At 43.7% G+C, this 26,566-nt stretch overlaps 1 protein-coding gene across 1 annotated transcript in view; it reads right to left on the bottom strand.

Annotated features, from left to right (window-relative positions):
• FBXO30 (F-box protein 30) overlaps positions 1-25,391 on the bottom strand; it is a 63,129-nt gene extending 37,738 nt beyond the window's left edge. The window contains exons 1-2 of the mRNA XM_068232143.1: positions 25,119-25,391; positions 16,410-16,509 (exon numbers count right to left, since the gene is read on the bottom strand). The gene's annotated coding sequence lies outside the window, so the exon portion shown is untranslated. The remainder of the gene's footprint in view (positions 1-16,409; positions 16,510-25,118) is intronic.
• Between the last annotated feature and the right edge of the window lie 1,175 nt (positions 25,392-26,566).

Raw genomic sequence — 26,566 nt, 5'->3', positions numbered from 1 at the left:
GCTTTGTAGTACTAGCTTTAAAAGGTTATAGCGCCTTTGCTTTGGATGTATACAACAAAGGTTAAGTATATTCAAAACGTGTTTTATTTATGTGTTTGAAAAATAGAAAGATGACTGCTGAATGGTTGGTGAACAAATATAATGATACCCGACAACAAGGGGAAAACCTGTTGCTTTAAACTGACATTAATTGCCGGATAATAAGCTTTACACATTTCCAAGGCTATTGTTTTGATAAGACATTTCCCTTTCAACATGTGTAAGGAGCACCGATAATGAAAATTTCAGTCTGGAAAAAAAAATTGCAGCCTTACAATAAGTACGAGGCGTCAGGAGTGTATTTAAGGACAAGTCACAGCCATTAATCTCATGTTTCATCGTGCATCTAGCTTGCAGTGACAAAGCAAAAGCCTGAACACTAAAAGCATCGTGCTTTTAAAATACACACGGGTGAAAAACAAGTTACTAATGGTTGTGGGCGACCTAGGAAAGGAAAGAAATGAACTGAACACCTGCAAACGTGTCAATTTCAGAATTACCTGTTAGAAATATTAAAGAAGAAGATTTGTTTTTCAGTTTTGACAGACGCTCTGCTTCAAAGGACAACTATCAGACAATCAACAAGTTATTACTAAATATAAAATTAGCCATCTTCAAAACAGAAGCTAATGTGTCCCTTGCGGCAACTGCTCTCCCAGACAGTGTCCCGGGGTCCCCTCCGTTGCAGCAATGGACCTGGCAAGGCGGCAGCCTCTGCACCTGTGCAAGCGTGCAGCCGAGCCGCTTGTGCTTGCTCTCGCAGCTAGGAGTGTTCTTTGCAGGCGCAGAGGCTGTCGACCTCCGCAGGTCGGCTGCTGCAACGAGGGGAACCCAAGCTACCAGCCGGGTGCTGGAGGAAGCCCCAGGCAAGTAATTTATTTGTAAGCACCCAGAATGTATCCTTTAAAGCGGAACTGTAAATTCCCTAAAAACAAAATTGTTTCCCTTACCTAGGGCTTCCCCAATCCCCCAGCAGCCGCCCTGTCCCGCTCCGATCCTGCGCGGTCCTCCGTTCTCCCGCCGGGCTATGCAAAGCTTTATTCGTGTTTCAGGCCGCAATAGCGTCCTGCACTGTGCGCAGGCCGCAATCGTGGGTGGGAACGTGAACAAAGCTACGCTTAGCCCAGGCCGCGCAGGCGCAGTTGCCGCAAGTCGACGGTAACGAAGCTGCACTGTGGCGGGAAAATGGAAGACAGTGCAGGACCGGAGCGGGACAGGACGGCTGCTGGGGGCTTGGGGAAGCCCCAGGTAAGTGAAACAGTTTGTTTTTAGGGCATTTACGGTTACGCTTTAAGATGAACCGCAGGAAATTCACTTACCTATGCAGTGGACAGACTCTAGATACCATGCAGCCTTCCCAGTTCTCAGCCCATCCCGTAGTTCCAGAGCTAAAAATTACACTAACTTGTATGGGATGTCTAACATGAATGTACACTGCACAAAACTGAATGCGAATTTGTCAAGTGTGAAAACTGCCTTTAAAGTCAGCAAAAAGTAAGAATGAATGCTGAGAGCAGAATCACCTTTAACACAGCAAAGTATACAAGAGCTGGGGCTGGACTAATCTTAGAACAAGGCACTCACTAAGTGCAAACACAACATTACAGCTAAAACATTTTTCAGGCCTTACTAATGCTGTGATATCCCAGCACATATTCCTTGTCTGCAAATGGCCAGAGGTTAGTGCAGATACTGTAGGAGGTAGTCTGGTCTCTTAGAGGTCTACATACAAGCACAAAAGATATTAACTTAATAACATTGTCTAGCGCAGAGCCTTAAAAGGAAGCCAGATAGATTTCTAGCACAGCCAATTCTGGGCACTGTACCAGCTGCATTTCATAAAATGAAAAAGCTTCCGGACGATGAGGAAAACAAAACGTTAGATCATCCCTCCAGCCGATTTTACTTCGTGCAAATGGAGAAAAAAAAAAAATGTTGCCACTTAAAAGCTTTGAAATACGTATAAACTTGCTCAATCTCCACTGGGTTCAAAGAGGGTAAATAATGCAACACTGGGAGCTGTTCTCTCTGGGCCAAAATACACTAGGAAGCTATGACATTTACATCCATGAACTAAAAAAGGGATTGCCAACAACCGTTTTGCCACTAAGTACTATGACATCTTTTAATAGGGGATCGAATACTTTAACAGTTTAACATTGTTATTCTGTCTCTCACACCTACAATAAACCTAACAGAGTTATAGACTGGTCATTTCTTGGTCAGCGTGCAAACCAGCAAAATCACTCGGGGCCTGAGCCCACTGATGCAGTTGTATCAGCTTCTATCCGCTTTTCAGCATCTGTACATTGAAGTGTAACTGAAAAGCGGACACAACTGCATCAGTGGGCTCAGGCCCTCACTGTTAGTACTTTGCTTGAAAATTTCCCCTCTCTCCCTAGCATCTGGTTTTGTCAAACACTGATCTAAAAATAACATTACACCACTATAGTGGTTATATATTTTAGATAACCCTGGGACAGGTGTGGGAAATGCTGACAAGGGTTAGTAGCCATGAACTTCCAGGCTAAGCGTTTTGTGCTCACAGGGAAGCCTACAGAGACATTTAAATCAAAGATAGCTTTATTGGCATGACCAAGATTCATACATGCATTGCCAAAGCATGGGAAAATGGGGAACATGAAAAGGGGTCGGGTAGGCAGTGTTCTCCCAGAAATTTTTCCCAGCCGGGTGGCATGAAAAAGTAGCCGGGTGGCATGGACGTAGGGCCCGCGGTCGCAGGGGTCGCCGTGGCGACCGGGCCCGCCTCCTAAAGAGGCAAGGGAGGGGCCCGGGGGCCTGGACCCCCCAGGTGTTAAAATCTGGCTCCCAGAGGCAGAGCAGGATCCTGCAGCGCAGCGGAGCAGTCAGTTTCTCCCGGAGGCAGAGCAGGGCTACGGCAAGATGGCTGCCGAAGCTCTGCACTAGAGACTATTTGTGTCTCCAGTACAGGGCTTCGGGCGCCATCTTGCCGTAGCCCTGCACTCTGCCTGTCAGCGAGGGAGAAACTGGCTGCTCCGCTGCAGGATCGATTCGTCGCTGGAGGAGCTGCACGGGGGAGGCTGGCTGCACGTCGGGGAGCTCACATCAGAGGCTGGCCAGGTGAGTGAATTTTTTTTTATTTGTACAGGTTTATTTTCTGGTGACTGCTCCCCACATAACGATTATTTTCTGGTGACTGCCCCCCACATAACGATTGTTTTCTGGTGACTGCCCCCACATAGCGATTATTTTCTGGTGACTGCCCCCACATAGCGATTATTTTGTGGTGACTGCCCCCACATAGCGATTATTTTGTGGTGACTGCCCCCACATAGCGATTATTTTGTGGTGACTGCCCCCACATAGCGATTATTTTGTGGTGACTGCCCCCACATAGCGATTATTTTGTGGTGACTGCCCCCACATAGCGATTATTTTGTGGTGACTGCCCCCACATAGCGATTATTTTGTGGTGACTGCCCCCACATAATTATTTTCTGGTGACTTTCCCCACATAACGATTACTTTCTGGTGAATGCCCCCACATTGCGTTTATTTTCTGGTGAATGCCCCCACATTGCGTTTGCGGGGGGGGGGGCTGTTTCCGGGAGGGGGGGGCCCACATCCAGATTCCGCATCGGGGCCCAGAGGTTTCTAGCTACGCCACTGCCGGGTGGGGATAGATGGGGAAATGCAGGGTTGGTGCAACTCTGCTTACAGCAGAGGAGATGGATAAGGAGGCGATCCGATGACAGCCGGGTGCTCAACAAAATTAGCCGGGTGGAGCACCCAGTTAAAAGAGCCCGGGGAGAACACTGGTAGGGGTACAATAAGTTAGCAGTTCATGGACATTTTTCGTTTTACAGCAGGGATGTGGAGTCGGAGCAATTTTGGGTACCTGGAGTCTGAGTTGGAGTTTTCATAAACTGAGGAGTCAAAGTCGGGAGCTGGATGATTTTAGTACCAAATCCACAGCCCTGGTAAGTTTTAGACTAAGGAGTCAGAGTCAAGGAGTCAGCGCTATTTTTGGTACCTGGAGTCTGAGTCGGTGGTTTCATAAACTGAGGAGTCGGATGATTTTTGAACCGACTTCACAGCCCTGGTTTACAGTTCACTTATGCTCCTCTCAGTCTGTGGCATGCTGCGACAGTGTGCAGCGATTGTCACTGCCGATTCTTCTCGAATATAGAGTTTTGCGCAAATGTGTAAAACGCTGTCTGGAAATAGTTCCAAAATTCGCGCATATCCATCCACACTCACTGGTGTGTGAAATTAAAAATGTGCATGGGGTGTATGCACACAACTGGGGAGAGGGTACAGAGTCACATGCACAGTTGAAGTTTAAACCACACCTTCTATGGATTGTGCCACACAGAACAATAAGAATGTTTTGTCATGATGTTGAGGGTAGTACTTACAGTATGTAAACAGCCAACCAGAAAAGGGACACTAAATGTCATGTTGCACCATTTGATAGCTTTTTTTAAGGAAACACAAGCCTACAAAGCAAGTGCTATTAGATGCCTGCCACTATATTATCTAATTAACGAAAATAAGTAAAATAAAAAAAGATCTTCACAGGTTAATCAGGGCCATAGTACATGTAACAGTTTGATTCTAAGAGGGCAGTGTCTCTCCCAAGTATACGGATTACTAAGTACAGTACAGCATATCCTGTGGTGACAAGATATGCAATACTCATGAATCTGATTTACTGGGATGCAGGAACATACTTCACCATTTATCAGAACTGTCTATCTGTTGTGGCCAAGACAGCTGGTGAAGGGTTCAATGCAATGCTGTACACTCAGCAAAGTCTGTACAAAGGGGCTGTGTGGATGCCAGCCACAGAATTTACCCACTCCAACATGCAATCCTCCAGTCCAAAAATTAGAAAGAAATATTTTCACATTTGAAGTAAATATTGGTGTCCTTCCACTAAACATAGCCCTGGCTAAAGCAGCAAAGCCCAGTTATGAAAATGGACAGGTCTCGATTATCTTCTACAAGGCAAAACCGAATAATGAATCACTAAAGTTTATCAGATTACAGTACAGGCACAACAATACCTGCAGAGTTCTACACAGTATCCTTCATGGCATTCTGTCACTTATCAGTGTAGTGTACAGAAAACATGTAATCAAAAAGAGCCCGAGGTGGGTTAAAAAAAAAAAAAAAAAAAAAAAAAAAAAAAATCAATCCAAAAACACAAGTAGGCTACCTGATCCGGGGTGCTGCAAAAACCGCCACTCCCGTGTGGCGCGCTGGCCCACTTTCATGACCTATAGATCATGACGCTGCAAAGAGAAACTGTGTCTCTCACAGCGTGCAGGGAGGTGGGGGAGCGGCCGGGAAGAGAAAGCTGCCCAGTGGCAGCTTTGGAAACCCTGCGGGAAGGCCCCTGGCGGGCGTTTTGAACAGGGAATCCCTTTCCCTGTGTTTACCTCCGAGATAGTTTACCTCCAGGGGGGGGGGGGGGGTATAGCGTGGCAGTGGAGGGGCAGAAAGTGGCAGCGTGGGGACACAGAGGCATGTCATGAGGCAGAGAACATGCCTCTATGACCCATCTGCCCATCTCGGGTTCTCTTTAAAAAAGGAACTTAAACTCAGGAATGAACTTCAACCCAATTAGTAGCCAATAACCACTTTCCCTACAAACAAACTTTATCTTTTCTTAAAGAGATCATCATCAGGGACGTCTGTGTGGCAGTATCTCCCTCTATGCAAATATATACAACCCACACCTTGTGTAGATTTAGAGAGGATGGCAGTTGGGGCTGTCTGTTTCACATAAATATGTTGACACAAAAGCTCACGGTGTATCAAACATGAACAAATTACACAGGCGAGTATCATTAATATCTTGATTTATCTTCTATTTTTTTAACGTCTTACTTTGCAATGTATTTATTCAGTTTGTCCCCTACTTCCTTCAGTAAAGTTCTTTGCTGATTAATGCTGGGAATACATGGGCCGATTTTGCCGCTTGATTTCATGCCCGATCGTTTTCCACGCTCGATTATGCAGGCAATTTTCTTATCTTCCAATCGTTTTTATCTTTTCCTATTGTTCCCTAGGCAAGATAGAGTGCGGAATCGAACGGGTGGGAGATCAAACATGTCGGAAATTATCAATCGAGCCATCTAAGTGGCTCAAAATCGAGCCGTGTATTTCCAGCATTACTCTGGGCATTTGCATTTGTTAAAAAAAAAAATACGGTAAATCTCAACTAAGAAGAATTTGAAGAAAAGGCCATTAATAGAGTTAAACATTTTCATAAGTGCAAGTGCAGTAAACAAGTAAAAACAAACAAAAGCAGTTATTTGCTGTGCCTAACTTTTGCCATTAACCCACAATTAAGGCAGCCATACACTGGTCGATTGCCACCAGATCGACCAACAGATAGATTCCTCTCTGATCTAATCGGATTAGCTGCCCATATATAGACTATATACCTCTGAAAATTAAATAGCTTATCTTTGTAAGTCCCAGGTGGAGGGGGGGGGGGGGGGGGGGGGTCATGAGGCAGGTAATTTGGGTGCAGCACAGCAAACAAAATATTACAGAAATTGTACACAGATTAAAAAAATTCAGTTTCTTGATACAATTAATCCCGCCGGGACCACCAGAAGCACGGTGTGCAACCAAGACTCGTACTGAATCAGGTAGAACAAAGCTTGCAGATGGAGGATAGACCAGATTTTAGCAGAAATGACAAGATTTTATCTAAAACATTAATAGCACTCTAAAGGTGGCCATACCCTTATAGATTTGCAGCAGATTCGACCATCAGATAGATTTTGGTCAGATGTCTGTCGAGTCAATCTGATGTGTGCCACACACTAGGAACAGATTTTCAATAGATTTTAGAATGAAATCTATTGGAAATCGATCTAAATCAGGCCAGCACTACACAAAATCACTCAGTGCTCCTTGCAAAGTGGACTTTTCCCAGAAGAACTAAAGAAAGCAATCATAAAACCCCTCTTGAAGAAACCATCACTAGATCCTGATTCTGTAACCAACTACAGACCTGTGGCGAACTTACCATTCCTATCAAAAGTTATCGAGAAAGTAGTCGCCAACCAGCTGGAAGCCAGGCTTACAGATAATATCTTTGATACTTTTCAGTCAGGATTCAGGAAAAGGCACAGCACTGAAACGGCATTAGTCCGAGTAATGAATGATCTACTTACTGCAAGGGACAAGGGTGATTGCTCAATTTTGATTCTTCTTGACTTGTCTGCAGCATTTGATACTGTGGATCATGAAATACTAATCCAGCGACTGAAGAATTACTGTGGCCTAAGGGGTACTGTTCTTAGCTGGTTTCAGACCTTCCTATCTGGCAGGACACAGCAAGTATGTCTGGGCACACACTACTCTAATCCAGTGCCACTTCCCTATGGAGTTCCACAGGGTTCTGTACTATCACCATTACTCTTTGCAGTCTACATGCTCCCACTGGGCAAAATAATCCAGAACTATGGCCTAGGATACCATTATTATGCAGATGACACACAACTGTATCTGTCCTTCAAGCCTGGCACCCAAGACCCATCAGCATCCCTAAATGCGTGTCTAGTGGATTTACAAAATTGGATGAACACCAGCTGGCAGAGGCTGAACTCTGACAAAACAGTGGTGTTGGTGGTAGGTGGTCCACACATGATGGATAAAGTTCAAAACGCTCACCACCTCAAACTAGCAATTGGGGGAGATACTGTACAGTATCTGTGCGAAACGTTGGGGTGATCCTGGATGGAAATCTAAAACTCAAACAGCAGATATCAGCTGTCGTCAAGTCTTCCTTCTTCCATCTAAGAAATATAGCGAAAATTAAACACCTTATCCCAGCTGAAGACCTACCTGCCCTGGTTCATGCATTTGTATCCTCCCGCCTAGACTACTCCAACGCCCTGTTCATCGGATCTACAGAAAAGGTTCTGCAGCCAGACTCCTATCCAATGCCCCCCGCAGCTTACACATCACCCCAGTACTGCAAACTCTTCACTGGTTGCCAGTAAAATGGAGAATCAATTTTAAGATCTGCCTGCTGACATTCAAGGCTCTACACCACATAGGACCCAAATACATAGCGGATCTATTGGAACTTTATGCCCCTCCACGCACCCTCCGCTCTGCCAACAAGATGAAGCTGATTATTCCCAGGATACACTTAACATTTGGTGCTCGGGCCTTTTCTTACACAGCCCCTACTCTATGGAACTCACTTCCACAATCAGTACGAGAGGCTCCTTCTCTGGACAGCTTTAAAAAAAAAGGCTAAAAACTCACCTCTTTTCCCTAGCCTTTGAGACTGCATAATGCAGGGTCACAGCGCTTTGAGTCCCCAGGGAGAAAAGCGCTATATAAATATTATTGTTGTTATTGTTGTAAATGCATTATTGGACCATTAGATCCAATGCAACTCTATGGGCCATCAATCTGCTCCCAGCAGCAGATCGACCTAGACTTTCCATCCATCCAAAATCGTCGGCAAATTGATCGGCTGATTCGACAGAATCGATTTCCAAACGATCAGATAGAATCAATCGATGGCTGAAATAGACCAGTGTATGGGCCCCTTTACTTGATCTAACAGGGTTAATAATCCAAGACTATACATCACAGTTTCTCTAGGTGACCTGATAACTAATTACAGGTCATCAAACTAGCATGACACTGAAAAAACACAACAGAAGCGGAATAGATGAAATATTCAAATATATTAACAGGTAATCGTTACTCTGAGCTGAATAGATAAGGTGCGACAGCAGATGCAAGAGTTTCAATCCTACATTACTAACCCTTTAAACCAAAATAAGATGAGATGCCAGCAAAATCATATTTAGAATTATTTGTATATGTGTAATTGTATAGCTCAGTTTATTCTCACTTAAGGTTTGTTTTAAGAGCGGTTCTACTCAGTGGAATAAGACCAGTTTTCTCCAGTGCCTACAAAGATCTGACAGAAGACAGACTCAATAAAAGCATTTCACTGATAACTCACAGGCAGAGAATAGAAACAGAAGTCCCACTTTGCATAATGCTAGGTACACACCATACAATTTTCTGGCAGATGTACCATGACAGATTGATTATTTCCTACATGTCCGATCTGAATTTCGATACAATTTTCGATTTTCAGATTTTTTTTTTAATCTTTTATTTATTTATTTTTTATCGATTTTCATAGAACTGAACAAAAATCGATAAAAAAAAATCTGAAAAATCGAAAAATAGTTCCAAATGCAGATCGGACATGTTGGAAATAAGCTATCTGGCAGGTAAATTATGCCAGAAATTGTATGGTGCGTACCTAGCATAAGACATCTGATTGTTTACTACAATTTTCTAAAAATAAATTCTTATTTTTTGTTTCATTTGTTTTGTACTTTTAATAATACACAACAATGTGTCAGTAAAAACTTGTTTTGACACAATAGTTACTGCTTAAAGTTAAAGCGGAATATAACCCTGCATTTCAACTTTGCTCTAAAACATTATTTACAGCATATTATATGCAAAAAGCATTTTTTGTTTACTAGACCAGCATTGGAAGGGTTAAACACAGAGGTTTTAAGTTCCGTGGAGAGATATGCAGAAGTTCAGATTGTTACATTCTATTTAGTTGTATGTATCTATTGAGAAATGTTACACACTCTTTGGCTGTCCTCTAACTCCTCAGTGAGAGAGATGAGTCACATTCAACACTTAGATACATTTATGTAAACAAAATGTATCTATGTCATCTATCTTGGGATGCCTCTGCAGAAATCTCCAGGAACTTGAAAGCCCTGTGTAACCCTTCCAATGCTGGTCTAGTAAAAAAAAAAAATGCTGGTTGCATATAATATACTGTAAATAATGTTTTAGAGCAAAGTTGAAATGCAGGGTTATATTCCGCTTTAAATGACAGAATGTTGCGACTATCAGCACCTCCAATTAAGCCTGTCCCACCCTGGACATTACTGTAGCACTAAAACCCAGTACGCACGCAACATCGTACTCAGTAAAAGTAGCCCTTTGCACAGTGGCCATCCAAATCCACCCCACCACCACCAATGCGTCCGACAATGATCTGCCTGATGCATCATCTTGGCTGAGGGCATTGTTCTCCTATGCAACCCACCAGATCCATACAACTCAGTCGTGTGAATCGCAGGAACGAGGAACCAAAAGGGTACAGGGAGAAGGCTCATTAGGATCCAAGGCCTTCCTTCTCCATAGGTATCTGACTTTTTTTTTAACTTCAGTTCTACTTTAAAAAGCCAACCGACAATCTAGAGTGGAGACTTCATCTAATATGTAATTACCTGTTCCAGCACAAAAAGGAAGCCTTGGCAGTTAAATCAAAAGTGACAGGAGCAAATCACTTACTCCGTAGCTGCATTTATACATTAGCTGGAAGCGAATTGACTCGCTGTTATTAGCTTTTATTTGTCTATCTATTGTTTCTTTTCCATCAGAACAGGGATTTGTACATTAGACAAGTCCTTTTATCAATGCAACAAATGAATACAAGCCTATTTGAGGCATCCAAAGATTTTAATCATAGGAAAGTCCATGGTACGAGAAATGTTAGTTTATGGCCAATAGATTTATTATGATTCTTAATGCGGAATATAACCTTGCATTTCAACTTTGCTCTAAAACATTTACAGCATATTATATGCAAACAGCTTTTTTTTTACTAGACCAGCAATGGAAGACAGAGCTTTATAGTTCCGTGGAGAGAAATGCAGACGCATCCGAAGTTTAGATAGATACATTTAAGAAAACACAATGTAACAAGTGGTGAATGTTACACACTCTCTGGCTGTCCTCCAGCTCCTGCACAGTGCAGAGTGTGTGTCACATTCCACACTTGTTACATTGTGTTTACTTAAATGTATCTATCTAAACTTCGGATGCGTCTGCATTTCCCTCCACGAAACTTTATAGCTGTGTGTGTAACCCTTCTAATGCTGGTCTAGTATTAAAAAAAAAAAAATGCTGGTTGCATATAGTATGCTGTAAATAATGTTTTAGAGCAAAGTTGAAATGCAGGGTTATATTCCGCTTTAAGTATAGACGCCCCAATATGGTAGCCCTTGCTCTTTCAGAGTACAACCACCGCAGCTGTGCCTGGGATATATCCTCTTTCATCCACAGAAGCAATATGTCATAGAAAGCCACAGCGCTAGGCGTTTACAGTCTTATAGTGGCCATACATGGTACAATTTTTTCATCCAATCTTACCATTTCTATGTAGTATAAGGGTAAATTAAGTGAATATACTGAAAGGATAATTTAGGCAATTCCCTTATACTACATAGAATTGGTAAGATTGGATGAAAAAATTGTACCATGTATGGCCACCTTTAGGCATACAGTAGATCCATTCCACCTCCAGAGATCTCTCCTGAATGATTCGTGCTTGTAAGTGCAGCTCAGTGCACCCAAAGAAACAAAGAGGGGTTCTCAGTGGCTAGATGTCAAAAGGCAACTTTGTGTATAAAAGCTTCAAACAAGAATCTGCAAGTGTCACTCACATTCAGAGGGTCCTATGCCACTTAGGGCCCTCTCCGGATAAATCACTTCCCACCCTTGTGGTACTAGAAGAAATACTTGCGATCATTGGTGCATCATAGCCCGCTCTCGTCCAGACTAGTTTTGGTGTTTCGCCGTCATCAGGGGATCACGCCGATTTCGTCATACCGGACACCCTCTTACTACTTTGCTTCTATGAATTATATTAACTGTATCTAGCTACCTTAAAGCGGATCCGAGATGAAAAACTAAGTGTAGCAAGTAACTTGTTTATATATCTTAACGTTTAGATTTACACAGTAAATGCAGCTGCAAACAGCTGTAAACAGTATATGATTGATTATTTCTTCCTGTGATCAAATGAGAGCAGCCATATTTTGCTTGTCATTTCACAGGCAAGCTACTCTGTCTCTAGCCTGTAAAAACTCCACTCCCCTCTCTTCTCCTCCCCTCTCTGCCCCCTTACCTCTGAAATCTCAGCAGCTCTGGTAAGCTCAGGAGTGGCTAGTAACGGCTCCTCCTTCGGGAAAAGCTTCCTCCTCCCCAGACTGAGCTCCCATGAGCACTTGCTACATGGGACTCAGAATGCCTAGGCGCTGGAGGAGCTGTGGGTGTCGCTGGTTTAGTTTATAGGGAATTAGGGCATTAAAATAAACAAAAAAAAAGTATTTGGCTTGAGGAATGCCCTATAAAATATATGTAAGGGGCACAATTATGAAATGTGTAAAAGTTTCTCGGATCCACTAAGTTTCTTTTGCTACAGTACACATAAAAACTTTTAAAGTGCAACATTTCAGCGAAGCACTGAATTACAATTAAGATAAGACAATGGGCTTGTGATTACTCAGAAGCTTTTTCTTCCGGCTCCTTCACACAATGCGAATGTTGCCTCAATAAATGCAATGAATAGCATTATTGAAAGGCTACACTGCAAACTCCTTTAACAGAGCACTAACCTGGCAAGGAGACATCAGATTAATAAGTGTAACATCTCCCAGTATTAAATACAGAACTTCTGGTACATGAGGTCACCTGCCTAAAGTGCAACTCACATGGCTCTATTCCTGAACAATGCCACCATAGAAAAAGGTGTTTGTATTAAAAACACAACAAAACCAGACAGAAATCTGCTAGAGACTATCCAACACATTTAGAAGTTTTCCTACCTTCAGTATAACCAAGCCAAAGCTCAGGTACAAAATCAGCCTCTGGTTCCTAATGATGCTTCTCTCACTGTCCTCTGTTCCCCATCACAGAGCATGGATCCTCCAAAAGATTACAGACAACAAAGGCGTGTCAGTAATGCGATCGGGGCCACGCTACTCTTCAAGCACTAGGGCGGCAGTACTGCACAGTTAGCCGGCGCTGTTTATGCACAAGCGGCTCTATGCTACTGCACAGGCACACTTCAGTCAGAAGAGGAGTGTGGCCCCCGATCAGCTGGAGGGGCCGTGAGCAGCAACAAGGGACTAGAGGACAGAGAGGGAAGCCTCACTTAGGCCTGGTGCACACCAGAGGAGTTTTTCTGAGCGTTTTGAGTTTTTAAATCTGCTGCTAATGTTATCCTATGTGTCTGTGCACACTGGAGCAATGAGGTTTTGTAAAAAAACCCCATAGCATTACATTGGGAAGAGCTTTTGAAACCTCTAAAAGCTCTTCCCAATGTAATGCTATGGGTTTTTTTACGAAACCTCATTGCTCCAGTGTGCACAGACACATAGGATAACATTAGCAGCAGATTTAAAAACTCAAAACGCTCAGAAAAACTCCTCTGGTGTGCACCAGGCCTTAGATCCAGATGCTTTACTCTCCGAGTAGTATAATTTTTAGCCTCAGGTTGTCTTTAAAATGCCAATGTTGGGGAAGTCAAAGATATACTGATTTTCTGGCACTGTAGTGTCTTTACCTTGATGCATAGAAACAAACTGGTACAAAATGAAAAGCACACTAATCTGCACTGGGCAGGGCCCTAATCGCTTTGTGTCACACTTGTAATATTTGTCGTTGGTGTAGCCAGTTTTCCACATCTATCGCAGCAAGTAAGTACAGTAAAGACTTTTTTCCCATTGCTCTGCCTGAAAGTCAGCAAACGGCTCATACAGACCTTTCAGTAAAATATAGTTTCATGTATGAACTTCTGCAATTATATTTGGAAGGCAAACATCACTTCACAAATAAACCTCATTCTATAACACTACAATACAATATGTACTAATATTAGACTAGAAGCGAACAGCTAATCTAGCGCTTAGAAGCCAGCCTGTCCAATTCCACTGACAAAGTAAACCTCAGAAATCAGGTGTAAGCGAGAATATGTAAGGTGCACTGGCTATTTGGTCCCAGGGTTTTGTCTAGTAGTTTATGGAGAGGCATGGGAAGTCTGTATGCAACTAATATTGCTCCACGGCTATTCAGCTCTTAAATCGGCCACACATCAGGCAGTCTTGGCAGCCGACTGATCATCATATTCAGTAATATCTAATCGGATAAAAGCGCATGCCTGATTGACAATGCAACCAATTTTGGGCCAATATTGCTCCCAAATATCGATCAGACATGATGCAACATGTAGGACCAACTTTTTTTTTGATTAAGTGTGCAACTAACTGTGTGCGATATTGGGACAAGCGACGAACGTCACAGAATCCCCATCACAGTTTCCCCTAATATTAAAATCCCCCCCCCCCCACGGTGCTTAGTGCAGTATCTATTACCTGTGCATGTCCACTGCTGCTCAGCCTTCATACACGCACCCCATGTGGTTCCCAGCGTAACATCACACACGCCTAAGTGTGTATGAAGACGGAGCCAGCACCATCGTGGACAAGTAAAGTATACTGCACCGGTGAGGGGATGGGGGGGATGGGGAAGGGGGTGTGAACAGAACAGCACAGGGGGCCGCGAGACAGAGGATGTTGCATCACAAGGGAAATTCTCAAAAGATTTTAAGATTTTTATGCTGGAATCTATCAGGAATCGGCCTGTGGTGTATGGGCAGGCAACAGATCTCTCTTTATAAATGAATATACAATGTATGACCAATTCTGATATAGTAAACTTCTGATATAGTAAACTACTTTTCCTGGTCCCCTGGAGTTTACTATAAAAGGGATTCTACTATATATGATTTTTTTCGTAGAATCAGCACTGCCTTTGTGGATAATGGACAGATGCAGCATTTATTGGGCAGTCTCTTCAACCTTAGGGTCCATTCGCACTCAAGCGATTAGCGAGCGTTAACCGCTAATCGCCGGCGAATGCTGGTGCTTTTGAGAGCGCTGTCGCAATGTTAACTACATAGCAGTGATCTCACTGCCACAATCACCAGCGATTCACGATTAGCGTTAGACGCAAAAGGTGCTACATGCAGCATTTTTTGTAGGGTTTTTTTTAAGCAATCACAATTGCAATGTACTTCAATCGCAATCACTCAAAAAATACAAAAATGTCCAGTGATATTTACGCATAAATCACGTAACAAAAAAAAAAAAAAAAGAAATCGCTAGCATTTTACATTTGTGAATGGGCCTAAGCTACCTTAGGGACTGAACTTTTTTTATTATGTATGTCAAAAGGGTATATTACTGTTAATTTTGAAAATATGGGCTTGTAAATAGTGATGGATGCAAAACTAAAAAAAAAAAAATGCACCTTTATTTGAATTGAGAATTCAATAGAATGGAGAATACTCTTTAAGATTGGACTGCTAACATTCAAATCCCTGGACAATCTGGGCCCTGGATACATGAAGGACTTGCTGAAGCTGCACCACACCTTTCACAACCTCAGATCAGCAAGTTCTATAAACTTGGTCACTCCCAGAGTGCACCTCAAAAAATCTGGAGACAGAGCCTTCTGTCATGCTGCCCCTACTCTTTGGAACTCCCTGCCACACCCAGTAAAGACAGCACCATCCCTGGAGCTATTCAAATCCAGACTGAAAAGCCATCTGTTTAGCCTGGCATTTCCGGACTTATAAAATCCTTCCTCTGTACCACGATGGTCTGAGCCATGCTTATGCGCTTTGAGTCCTACGGGAGAAAAGTGCTTTACAATGTTATTTGTTTTTGTTGTTGTTTATTTCCAACACCATACGTTGTTCTAAGGAAATATTGTGAACGTTGCAATAACTGGGACAAATTGGAAAATAAAATGACTGGGTTTTACTTACAGTAGCATTTATTTTAAAACTAAAATGGCTGTTAAAAACAGATAATGAATTTTCTCTTTTTTTTTTCTTATTTTTCCCATTAAAATGCATTTAGAATAAAATAATTCTTAGCAAAATGTACCACGCCTAATTAATATTAATAAAGTTATAGGCAAATAAATTGAAGGAGAACTGAAAGTTTAAAATTGCTCTGGTACAGAAGGGGAAAAACCCCTTAGTAGGGAAGTGGTTAAAATAAAATGTGTTACTGTGGATAAAACCCACACATTTGCCCATTTGACACGCTTATTACAACATTTAAAATATACCCTTAGTTCATTATGTACAGTATGGTGACAATATTATATTTCAAAATAAAAGGTGTATTTTTTCCATTTTTACTCCGATGTGTATCTTCCCAATCTCTCATGGAGTTAGGTGGAAATAGGTATGGGGCAGGAGGGGGGATTTGTCAATCTGTACCATGCATTTTTGGTATGTGGCAGATAACTGGGGTACTGAAAAGGAACACAAACAGAAACAGGCAGAACATGCTAACTTTACACAGATAGTAGCATGCAAATTGCAAGCTATGGATCAATCAATATTGGATCAGATTCCTGAAAGGTTTTAATCCAATATAAAAAGCAGGCCAAGGAGGTAAAAACTAAAACGTCAATTAGGGAAGATACCAATTGCTTACCTGATTTAATAATGTATGCGCTTCTTTAGATTAATTCTTTCCAGAGTGCTTCAAATCTGTTTCTGGTGCTTCCATAAAGGTACACACACGTCTAAAGTTTCTGAAGAGAATGTGAAAGAGAACTAAGTGGTTAACTTGCCTTGCAGTACTACTATAAGAACAACAACAAAACATTTGTAAAGCCATTTTCTCCCTGAGGACCCAAAGCACATAAGCTTGTCTCAGATCAGTACATAGTGATGTGTACATGGGAAAAGTTATGTGATCATAAATGCCAGACTAAACAGGTGGCTTTTTAGTTTTGATTTAAATGTGTCCAGGGTTGGACCTGTTTGGCAAAATGACACAACACTCTAGCTCCAAAGGTTTTTAAATTGGACTCTGTGGATGGTCAAGTTATTAGATCTTTTGATCTGAGGTTGTAGGAGGTGTGAGGCAGTTGCAACAAAACTTCAGGTATCCGGAGCCTAGGTAGTATAGGGATTTGAATGTGAGCATGCCAATTTTTTACAAGTATTCTCGATTTTATAGGTAGTCAGTGTAGCAAGCAATGGATTGGTGGTATGTGGCAATGGTTGGGTTGGCTTGTTAACAGTCTTGCGGCAGCATTCTGTACTAGCGTCAGACGGTGTAAGTCTTTATTTGGGAGGCCTGCATAGAGGGCATTGTAATAGTCCAGCCGTGATGTGATGAAGGTGTGAACTAGGATTAGAAGATCCTCTGAAGGATCCTCTTAATATTTGCAATATTCCTTAAGTGAAAGAAGCTGAAATTTGATTCCTGAAGTTTAATTCCCCATCAATCAGTAAAACCCAAGCTGCCCCAATGTTGATGCCAAGCAGGACACTACATGCATGGAGCTGATATAGTATGCCCCTGGGTTTCTTCCAGGTACTCCTGAATTTGTGTGTGTTATGGCGCCGCAGGTGAGCAGGGTGAACCAAATGATGTCACACCCTGCTGCCGCTCAAATTCCCAGCGGCGCTAAATACTATTCCACCTCCAAGCCGTAGCAACTTGGAGGGAGAAGTAATTCAGGGTCCTGTGATTGCCGGAACCCTGAATTACCCTTGTGCTTGGCGCACACTACAACATTAGGGCTAACGCGTAGCTTCAGTGCTAAGATCACCTGCTTTGCTGAATTCTCCCATAACTACAGAAGAGTCTGCTTACTCAAACCACCACTAGGCTGTGTTAGGGACATTAGACTGAAGCTCCCCTTCAGACAGTTAGAAATGTGGCACAACTGATACTTTCTGTAAAGCAAGGTCCACAATATGCCATATACAGTACAATCCCTTTATAGTAAACTCCAAGGGACTTGGCCAAGTAGTTTACTACATCAGGAACCATCATACACTGTATATTCATACAGGTGCATGGTTGGGACTGGGGGACAGGGTTTACTATAGCCAGGCATTTACTATATATCAGAGATTACTATAACAAGATTGTACTTTATTTTAAAATGTATATTTTATTTTTGAGTTGCTCTGAAAAATAGTGGACAGAAAACAGTAGCATTTGTGTGTAGGCCACTAAAAAAAAAAAAAAAGTCAATTTACAATCATGACTCTTTTTGCTTGTTCAGGTGCTTTTTGAACCCCCTTGACAATCCCTTTGCTTTTCCATTACTGAGTTTTCGTCAAACCAATACAATCACTTTAAAAACTTATTTTTCAATAATCCTATTAAACTTCTACTGTAAGCTGGTCGAGACGTTATGCTGGGAATACACAATGTTTTTTTTTTTTTTTCTTCTTTTCTTCGGTTTGGTTCAATAGATCATTTCAGACATGCATCAGACATGATGCAAAATAGGGGGGGTAAAAGTTAAACCGCTCAGGATAAACTGCGCTCCATGGTGTCTGTACAAAAATCATCCACCTCTTCAGTTTACAAAACCTCTGACTCCAGGTACCCAATAATTGTACTGCCTCCACAGCACTGGTTGGGACCGTATGCAATATTTTTCCACAACTGGAAGCCTTTCCTATTTTTAATAGGAACTGCTTCTAGGAGGTGTAGAAAACTTACAGATCAGGTACATTTTCTACACAAGTGGGAACCAAGCCTAACTGAGGCAGTACCTAGACATAAGGCACACATAACTCTAGGCAGTACACACGCCCAAGGATGTTGGGCAAAGGTGTGTTTACCATTTTAAGACAAGTCAACATATAAATATACTAAATCCATCACTAGCCCTCTAAAATGTAATTAAGCGTGCATTATAGATTATTCTATTCGCCTCAAGAGATCTGAGAAATCCTGACCCAGGAAGTAGCCCCCCCCCCAGGCAGGTCGCAGCTCAGCTTCCAATTGGAGGAAGCACACGGAGGCGGGCAGTGGCGGGGAAGCCGATATAGAACGATAGGCTGCAGGTAAATACAAGGCTAGCGACAATCAGATTGTTGCTAGCCTGTCGCTTTTTTTTTGGGGGGGGGGGGGGTGCACAGCAGACCCCAGGGGGGTTGGGGACTAGAGGCGGCAATACAGAGAAACAGAGGCATTTAATAAATGCACAAAATATGCCTCTGTTATCTTAAGATATAAAATACCCACCTCGGGTTCTCTTTAACCACTTAACTACTGCCTAACGGCGGCTGATCGTAAGTGGAATTACATGGAAACGGCCGCTCAGCAGCACTGTAAAGGAGATCGCCTCCGATTGGCCGGGGATCACCGGCATCTGATAGGCTGAAGCCTATCAGAGGCGCCGCAGGACGCATCGCTGTCCTGTGCCGCCCAGGGGAAGGAGGGGAGGGAGGGAAAGGGAGCGAGGCAGAAGATCGATGCGGAGGGGGGCTTTGAGGAGACCCCCCGTGGCCACACGGAGCGGCGGCGATCAGACCCCCCCAGCAGGTCATCCCCCTAGTGGGGAAAAAAAGGGGGGGGGAGGAGTCTGGCCGCCTTGCCTCACTGCTGATCTGTGCTGTGGGCTGGAGAGCCCACGCAGCACAGATCAGCAAAAATCAGCCCGGTCCTTAAAGAGACTCTGTAACAACAAAAACCTCCCCTGGGGGGTACTCACCTCGGGTGGGGGAAGCCTCCGGATCCTAATGAGGCTTCCCACGTCATCCTCTGTCCCACGGGGGCGCTGTGGCGACTTTCGGCACGGAAATAGACGATCTCCGTCGGGTCCGCTCTACTGCGCAGGCGCCGGAAACTTGCGCCTGCGCAGTAGAGCAGACCCGACGGCGATCGGGTATTTCCGCCTACTTCGGCGCCGAGAGGCATCAGAGCGCCTGCGCAGGAGCCAGGAAGGTAAATATTGCGTCACCGCTGCACGGAGGGCTACAGCGAGACCCCCGAGGGACGCAGGACGGCGTGGGAAGCCTCATTAGGATCCTGAGGCTTCCCCCACCCGAGGTGAGTACCCCCCAGGGGCCGTTTTGTCGTTACAGTTCCTCTTTAAGTGGTTAAGGTGGCCATACACGTATAGATTTGCTGCAGATTTGACCATCAGACTTCTGTCCGATGCCTGTCAAGTCGAATCTGACAGGAATCTGATGTGTGCCACACACTAGGAACAGATTTCCAATTGTGTGGCACACATCAGATAGACCATTAGATCCAATGTAACTCTTTGAGCCATCGATCTGCTGCCAGCAGCAGATCAACCTAGATTTCCAATCCAGTCAGATAGATCAAATCGATCAAAATTGGCCGCAAATCAATCAATTCACTGATTTTTCGATCGATTCTATCGAATCAAATCGATCGATTGCTGAAATCGAACAGTGTATGGGACCCCCTTTAGTTCACATAATAAAATGCAAGTGCTGAGTGCTTTTTGAAGCGATTTTACTGTTTTTGATCAATTTGCAATTTCTGTAAGCACTTTTGTTTTGTTTTGCGATGTAAGCTTTTCTGTTTGCAGACAATCAGGAAGTCCACTCTGACCTGGAACGGAATCTCTTTAATGTAATTTATAATTAAAAACAGCTCACAAAACCGCTTTTCCAAGCACTTTGCGATTTCCATATACCTTCCATTGAAGCGCAAACTCTCAGAAAATGGTGCAGGACCCGTGTTTGCAATTAGAAAAAAAGCTCAACGCTCATGTGAGAACACTCACACAACAGCTTTTAAAGCACTGGTTTAAAGTGCTTAAAAAAGAAAGCTCGAAGCACTCAGAGTGAAATGGTATTACTTACACATTTGATCTGAATCGCATAAATTGATTGATGGGTGGCACAAATGACTAACTTTTTCTCAAAAATTAAGCAGTGGTTAGATATCGTTCTAAATAGCTATAGTGCACATGTAAAAACAGAAAACAAAAAAAACACTTTAGTATCACAGGTGTGCATAGCAAAAATTCAGTATACAATTTTAAAAATAAGAATGGGAAAAGTTACACTATCAATGGACCTGGACAGAATACAGTGCAAATTCTGAAAGGTGTAGAAATGGGTTAGAAGCTTCTAGGAGTTTTTATTGTCATCTGTGACCCCAATTAAATGTTCCTCGCATTCTGTCCCTGGGATTGCCATTAAGTTTTGTGGCTAAGGCCCCATACACACATCAGACCATAGTCTTTTGAAAATGAAAGATCACAGACCAATCGTACCACCCTTCATGTAGTATGAGAGCCATACTCTACACAGTCTTTTCTATGGAGCTGAACTCCACATCAGAAAAAAATCTTTGCAAGAGGCTGCACACACAGATGCTGTACAGACACAAAAGATCAGTATCTGCAAAAGATCTGTTCCTGCAAAAAATCCATTCCTGCAAATTGCAATGATAGTCTATGAGATCTGCAGATCATCATACACACATGATTTAACTGACAATCATCTGCAGATCAGATCCACCAGGATGGATTTTCAGATCTGCAGATGATTGCTTGATCTGCTTGAAATTTGTGTTGTCTTTTCTTCTTTAAGTCTGCTCATGACTCATCATGACCACGCCCATGTTCCAGTGCGTGGTGACACTCATTTATTTTTGCGAGCCGCATGTGGACATATCCCTATTGGAGACTGTCCTCATAAGTACTCACAATCTATTCCCTACCATGAAATCATGCAAAATTTGTAGAGCACATGTTTATGTGTGCCCAAAATGGGGGGGGGGGGGGGGGGGGGGAGGCAAGGGGGGCGGGCCCCAGGCTGAAACTTCCTTGGTGGGCCCTTAGTGTCCCAGTCCGACCCTGATTCTGGTTTATCCACATGATGTTAAGTAAACTATAAATGGTTAGCAATATTTTGGGGAATTGGTGGTGGCTTTCTCTTTGCTAACCAGCTACACACCATTGCAGATCAGAGTTCTAATGATGGTGGACTCATGAACATCACTACTTGACAATGTTAGACAGGCCTTCATCTGCATAGAACCTACCTCGGGTACCTATGTAACCTAATGTACTATCAACGTTGCAGCTGGAGCGACCTTTGATGGTTGACCACTTCTGGGTAGGGTAACAATGGACTTGAATTTTCTCCATTTGTACACAATCTTAACTGTTGATCAATGAAGTCCAAACACTTTAGAGACAGTCTTGTAATCTTTTAGTTTCATGGGCTTCAACAACTTTTTTTGAGGTCCTTAGGCCCTGTTCACACTGCACGCGTTTCCAGCCGCGTTTTGGAAACGCGTGCAGGTGGCCGACACGCACGACATCAGACATTGCATAGAGTGCAATGTCTGATGTTCACACCACATGCGTTCCGGACCTGTGCGGTCCGGGAACGAATGCTGCACGCATTTTTTGTAAAAACGCGTGGCTGTCCCATTCACTTTTCAGTGATGGGATCAGCCACGCAACGCACACAAACGCGGATGGCATGCGTTGCGTTCCGCATGCGTGGCCATCCGCGTTTGTGATGTGAACGGGGCCTAAGGCACCCTTTTTGTTCAAGCCATGATACACATACACAAATATTTTTTATGTGTTATCAGGCTTTCCTCAACCCCCCTTTTTTAAATAATAATGAAGACACCAGATTTTACATTCAGGTTATATGATTATCCTTAGGATTCATTTTTGTCATAAGCAGATATGTTATCGACCTTTTACTTTTTAGTAAATACATAACCAAATTTTAGTTTCACTTGTTTACCAAGGTTTTCTACGTAGGATTTTATTTAAAAATAAATAAATCACAATCTTAAAAATACTTTCAAGTACCACTGTATGTATTCCACCAGCCAATGAAACACTTGAACGATTCTAGATTCAGATTTCTACTGAAATGCAATCATTGAGTAGGGCAAGGTTGTTACATTGATTACTACTGCCTGATTAATATCCATCTGGGAAATTAAGGGTAATTTGCTAGAGCAGGTTGTTACTGACTTGTGCATGTCAAAAACCAGTTACTCTGAAGGCTTCTCACGCTGTCCATCAGACCACCATTGCCACTTGTGGACCTCCAAAAGAAATCTGACAAGAACTTGGTGGATTCCTGGTTCTGACCATGCTTCTCATCATGCAGGAAAGTGGCCGTACTGCGCCTGTACAAATACAGCTGAGCCTGCACAGTAAGCCGAAGCCACTCATTCACAAGTAGCTCTTTGCTACTACTGTGCAAGCACGACCTTGCTCTTACATGAAGAGGGTTGTGATTTCCAGGGGGTCCCGGGCAGCCACTGTAGTCAGCACGACTGCATGGGAAGTCTCTGCAGGACCCAGAGGCTTCCCTCTTCTTAGGCAAGTATCTGTTTGACCCAAGGATTACCTTGGGTTCACTTTAAGATCTACAAAGTTGGAGTTGCTAGGTCTTTGTCAGTGAATGTATTTTGCATTTTACAAAATATACTGGTAAAACTGGGCACTGGTCTGGTTTAGGGGACCCAGCCAGAATCCTCATAGGAACAGTTCTCCAATAAAAGCACAGTGTTGTGATCGGCCAAATAGTGTGGGCATTGTTTACTATAGGCTTGCTATACACCAGCGGTTCTGGATGTTAGCCAGGCTTACAGGGGCAAAAAGAGAATTTGCATATTCAGTAGTGGTGCATTGTGGGTAACCACAAATGTTCACTTATTGCTGAATTATTGCAAATTTACTTCTGTTTTAAGAAGGCAAATCACACCAAGCATGGCTTTTTAATAGGAGAGCTTTTCGATCTCTTTTATCCCCCTATACATTCCTAGTGGTTTGGGTCACCCCGAGCTGCTTTGTTACTCTGTTCTACAACCTACTGGGAACTTAGCAGTTCAAGAGGGTGCTGTCCATCCAATCACATTAGCTAAGTTTCCTGCTGGGGCCTCTAAAGTAGACTATAGCCCAATTGTAAGCTCAGTTTTTGGCTCTCGTCTACTTTAGAGGACCCAGCAGGAAACCTCATAGGGAAATTCAGCTAATGTGATTGGGTAACCTGCATCCTCTCAAACTGATAGGCATCCAATAGGTTGTTGTAAACTATACCCACACTATTTGGCCAATCACAACACTCTGTGCTGTAGACGGTGCTGTGATTGGAGACCTGTTCCCCATTAGAATTCCTGCTGGGTCTTTTTAAGTAGACTAGCGCCTATAATACATCTATTACATGAATATTTTGCACTACAGGAATCAAAATGAATAGGGATTAACCAGAACTCTACAGGGCCAAAAAGCTTGAAAGTGCAAAGTTACAGTTCTTAAAAGGTACCTTATGTGAAAATAGACAGAACCTGTAATGACAGGCTTTGTCAGCATGATGGAGGATTGGGGGGACAGGGGGTTGTGGGGTGAAATACTCACCTTTCCTGTCATTATCCAACCAAGCAGGTGATCGCCTGCTTGTCAGAACGGGCCTAGGCGATTTTTTTTTTTCAAATAGCCGCCAGGGCTCTGTGCACACCCACCTGCATGGCTGCGGCCCGCCCCCAGCTCGGCAGCCACCAATCAGGACGTGGCTGCCATGTCCTGATTGGGGGCTACTGAGCTGGGGGCGGGCTGCAGACACACAGGCAGAGGTTCCCAAAGGACCTTTGGCAGTCTTAGGAAACATGGCGCTACCGCAGTGCCAAGGAGGGGGCAGAACATCTCTCTGCCCAAAGACTTCAGGTATATAACTCTGCAACCCCTCCGTCCTCATGCAGACAGAGCCCACCATCGGTTCTGTCTATTTTACTGGAAGTACTCTTTAAACAGGGGGAAAAACAGCCTAGCAAGTTGAATCTTACAACAGAATACCCAAGCAGTTTGGAGTAACCCAGAACCAATAGGAAAGTATTGGGAGACCAAAACTTAGATCCGGTCTCTTATCTATTGATTAGAAAACTGCCTTTTGTTAGAGCAAAACAATCTAAACAATCTACCAAAGGCAGTCCAACTCCAGTCCTTGAGGGCCATATCCATGCCAGTGTGACTTAAGTTGGACATCCCTGCTGTAGGCAATCAGCATATCTTCTACAAGCCAGAAGCCAGTAATCTGTTGAAGAATGATGGTGGTAAAGCTTTATAAATAGGTGTAATGATATGACAGCAATGTACAGAGCAGCAAATAGCCTTCACCCCTTACATAAAAAGATTTATTAGTTTTATAAGGTCCCAAAATAAAATGTAACACTAAGGATTACTGGGAAATAGCCAGCTGACTTTATCCAAGCTTAGGGAACTTGTGGCTCCCATACCACCCTGTAGTGCCAGATCTGCTGGTTCTTGTAGGAGACATGCGCCCCCTCCTCTCCCCCGGGAAAGGGATAGGAGCTGGGATTAGCTGCCTGTCTTAAGCCGGTTTGGGGACATAAAGGGCCTAGAGAGCTCACCTTGTCCCGGGCTGAGCAGGGTGCGGGTCCTGGTCACAGCGGCCTCTATGGTGTGCGCGTACAGACCTTCCCAGCCGCCGCCTTTTCCTTCTTATAGCCCGGGCGCTCCGGTTTCTGGGACGGAAGAATAAGCCCCGGGTGCTCCACTCTAGCAGCTCGCTGAGGTTCTCTGCCGACTCGCTCTCCGATATGCCGTCATTACTCCGTCAGTGAACGCCCTCCCACTGAGGGCAGAGGGTCACTACGTAACTCGGGCTTTCAGGATGTCGCCGTGAGAGGAGGCCATTTTGTTGGTGGGTAGGAGGATCAGACAGTAGTGTTGTCCGGATCATGAACGATTCGGATCTTTGATCCGAATCTATTTTATGAGTCGATCATCCGAATCATCAAAATGAGTGATTCGGATCGCAAAAGGGGCGGGGCCAGGAGCGACACGCCCCCTCTCAGCGGGCAGCGGGGTCCTGGAAGCAGAGCTGAGATGGATCGCTCTGTTGTATGGGAGGCAGCCTTGCAGCGAGACAGGTAGATGAAAGAGAGGGGACATGGGTGCCACTGCCAGATATGTGTAGAGCACACATACTGGCTGCAATGTGCTGCTCATTATAGGCTGGCTGTTCCGTAGTGCTGCACAGTGATCACATTGGAAGCTTTTGGCTCAGCACAGCTCAGTAACTTTGCAGACAGTGTGATTGAAAGGCAATATAATCCTCCTGCACTCGGCACTAAACAGCTGCACTACACTTCTGGGAATGCTTTCTTTCACTGTGCGACCTTTTCTTTCAAAGTGTACAGATGAACATATAGGTGAAATATATGTAAAGCATATGACTTCAGCATGTGGGTATTGTGTGCAAACATTTCTGCTCTCTGCTCGTCCCTCCTCCCTTCTCTGTCCACTCCCTGCCCTCTGTCCATCATCTCCCCTTCTCTGTGTGTCCACTCCCTCCCCTTCTCCTGTCCACCGACCTGTCCTGCTGTTCATTTCACCCCCGAATGCTTCCGGTAGTAAAATGATCCGAGATTCGAATCAAAGATCCGGATCTCTTCAATGATCCGATTCGAATCATCCGGATCATTGAAAAGATCCGAACTTCCCATCTCTATCAGACAGCAGAACTCCCCCAGCTGTTCTATTCCCTTCCCATAGTTTGGAAACAAATATGTACGTCCTTCTTTCTTTCCCCCCAGTCGTCACATTATATCAAAAGTAGGCTTAGATATAATATTATTAAATGTAGCAAACAAGTGCTATATTATTCTGTAGTTTATATTAACCACTTCACAACTGAGGGCAGGGGCGTAGCAATAGGGGTTGCAGAGGTAGCGACCGCATCGGGGCCCTTGTGCCAGAGGGGCCCCGAAGGGCCCTCCCTCAACTACAGTTTTAGCTCTCTATTGGTCCTGTGCTCAAAATAATCACTTCTATAGATACTTTGAATAGTGGTAAT

Source organism: Hyperolius riggenbachi, chromosome 4, assembly GCF_040937935.1.
Source record: "Hyperolius riggenbachi isolate aHypRig1 chromosome 4, aHypRig1.pri, whole genome shotgun sequence".
In the NCBI taxonomy this organism is placed as follows: Eukaryota; Metazoa; Chordata; class Amphibia; order Anura; family Hyperoliidae; genus Hyperolius; species Hyperolius riggenbachi.
This window is presented reverse-complemented; position numbering and strand designations above follow the sequence as displayed.